Source organism: Pteropus vampyrus, unplaced genomic scaffold (genome assembly GCF_000151845.1).
Source record: "Pteropus vampyrus isolate Shadow unplaced genomic scaffold, Pvam_2.0 Scaffold145, whole genome shotgun sequence".
NCBI lineage: Eukaryota > Metazoa > Chordata > Mammalia > Chiroptera > Pteropodidae > Pteropus > Pteropus vampyrus.
This window is the reverse complement of record NW_011888926.1, coordinates 1,962,657-1,965,345: the sequence shown is the minus strand read 5'-3', so window position 1 is coordinate 1,965,345 and position 2,689 is coordinate 1,962,657. Positions and strand designations below refer to the sequence as shown.

At 53.5% G+C, this 2,689-nt stretch overlaps 1 long non-coding RNA gene across 1 annotated transcript; it reads left to right on the top strand.

Annotated features, from left to right (window-relative positions):
* The first annotated feature begins 6 nt into the window (after window positions 1-6).
* LOC111745025 lies at window positions 7-2,127 on the top strand. The gene is made up of 2 exons (XR_002782466.1): window positions 7-1,976; window positions 2,007-2,127. It is a non-coding gene; the product is annotated as an uncharacterized LOC111745025 (long non-coding RNA).
* The last annotated feature ends 562 nt before the right edge of the window (window positions 2,128-2,689 follow it).

The window sequence follows — 2,689 nt, the reverse complement described above, 5'->3', positions numbered from 1 at the left end:
GGGCTTGCAGGGGCCTAAGGAGGGAAGACCACACCCACCCCTGTGCCACGTGGCAGCAGGACTGGAGGGTGAGCTTGGCTGGGGTGTGGCCGAGACCCCAGCTGAGAGGGAGACTCACCAGCATTGAGCTTCACTAGAGGCTGCTTGGCTCGGCCTGTCCTTTTCACTTCCCCTAACCAGGGTCAGTTACAGCCCTGCCAGACAGTCGCAGAGCTGCGACCTGGAGTGGTCAGCCCTGCTGGCCAAGGCGGCCCTGCAGGAGCTGGAGGAAGAGAAAAGGAACAGGACACACTTCCTGACTGCCCGTCCATAACTCAACCTGGATTGTCCCTGCTCCTCTGAAATTACATTCCAGAAGTTCACCTAGTGTCTGCCCAAATTACAGCTTTTCTTTTTTCCAGTCTCCGTTGAAACCGTCTCCTCTCTGGTCACTCGTGTCTCTTCGATAACTCCTCTTCCTGGGAGCTAAGGTGCAGGCAGGCTGCAGCCCTCAGCCCCTTCCTGTGCATGGGGTGAGCAGCACTGCGGCCAGAGCCCACGTCTGCCTGCAGGGCCTGCAGCTCTGCTGCTGTGAGTGTCCATCTGCCTTCTCTGAGCTGGTCTGTCGGTCTGCTCAGGACCTGGGCTGTTTGGTGTCTTCCCAGAGGTGGGGTGACCAGCCCAAGGGGAGCCAATTTCCAGTCAGTTTCAGAGAACTTGATCTAGTCTCCTTAGCTGAAGGCACTAGGCAGCCTGCATTCTCCAAAAAGTGACTGGGTTTGGGACACAGTGACGATCAGGGACATGTTTTGGGACAAAGGGGTCATTCTCACACACACTCGGGCAGCGAGTGACAGCTCAGTGGCATCAGTCTCGGGAGGAAGGTGGCCTGGGTGTGTACTCTAGCTCAGCCTGCTGGTGGAGCCCTTCTGCTGGGGGTACCGTGCCCAGCTCAAAATGGCACATCGTCCCAATTTCCTTGCAGTTAAGGGACCCAGTTCTGTCTGAAGAGCTTCTGGGAAAACTGAGTTTATATGGCATTTTGGCCTTTAGTTTCTTTCTGAATGGAGCAATTCCTCCAGCTGCCACAGGCACAAGAGCCCCATGATTTGGATGGCAGAACTGGAGGTCAAGTTTAAGTGCCACTCCAGCCCTTGACTGTCCTCCCCAGAAAGACAGTTCAATCCCTTAGGTGCTGAGGTCCAGTTTGTCAGCTTTCTGTTGATACAGCAGGCTGTATTCTTATGTGCCACCTCAGTAAGTTATGGAGTGAGTTCAAACACGGAGAGAATAAGCAATAATACCTGTCCTCTCTTGAGCACCCACCTCCATAGCAACCATCCATATTATACTTATTTCTGACATCCCCCTGCCCCAAGGCCCTAAGTTACCCAAAGGGTGACGCCGAGCAGCATGTATGATGTGGACGAGTACATAAGTATCGTGCTGAGGCCTAAAGGTCAGTTTGATTTGTCAGATGGAAGTGTTGACCCCTGGGACATTTTCACTTGAGATGGGAAACCTTGTGCCTCAATTGCCCTTGAATAGTGCTGACAGCATCCTCAGCGGTGGGGCAAACCACCCTTCTCTCCTCTGACAGGCAGTGGCTCCTCAGTGCACACGACCAAGCCCAGAAGCTGGAAGTCCCCGTGCACTTCACATCTTTTCTGTCACCCAGTTTAGACCCTCGGTTCTGCTCAGGGACTAGGAAGGGAACTGCCGTTTCTGACAGACTCATGGGCCAGGTACTGGTTTGTACACGTTCCCAGAGCTCATCTTGTCTCCACAGGGGACCTGCAAGGTACATGTTGATTCCATTTTGCAGATGAGAAAAGGGAAGATGCCTTAAGGTCTAGTAACTTGGTTCCTTATGTTTACAACTTCAGCGACAGCAGTGGCCTTAAGGCCAGGTTGGTCGGCCATGTTACTGCTAATACTGCGTTGAGTCACTCAACGCCTTCCCCGTGCCAGACGCCAGCGTCAGGGTGTCAGGACAGGTGTGCATGGCCCAGCACCCGTCAGGACAGGTGTGCATGGCCCAGCACCCTACCGAGCCAGGGCTTAGGGCCCTTACCTTTCTATTCCTTTGTGTTCTTGGGAGGAAGCTGCCACTTTCAACAAAATAAAAATGAAAAATCTAGAACTTCAGGGCTAGGTGTTAGGTGGAATATCTCCATGTCAGAAAGGGTGGCTGGGTGGAGTGGTCTGAGATGTCCCAATTCCTGCCATAGCCACCATGGGCGGGTGTTGGGGGAACCCTTTGAACTAAACACTGTTCTGGAGGTGGACCCATTAGAGCTATTCGAGCCAAGTGTACACATGCACTGCCGCCAACCCCCTCCCAGCTGAGCTGACGCGGGGGTCGTGCTGACGCTGCTGTTGGCACAGTGCCTGGCAGAAAGTGCCATGCGACTGCCAGCGTTAACATTGCTGTTGTCGTTGACACCAGTTCCAGGTCTTGCTTTTAAGGCAGACTTCGCCTTCAGCACGGGGTTCCTTCCTCGCTCCCACCCTGCGCCCATGAGAAGCACTGCTGTGGGTTGAATCCTGTCCCTCCAAAGAAGACATAGCTCAGAATGAGACCTTACTTAGAAATAGTGTCTTCACAGAGGTAAAGTGGGGTCGCTGGGGTGGGCCCTAATCCAGTGACTTGTGTCCTTAAGAAAATGGGACACACAAAAATGTAGCAGGAAAGTGATGTGAAGAGATA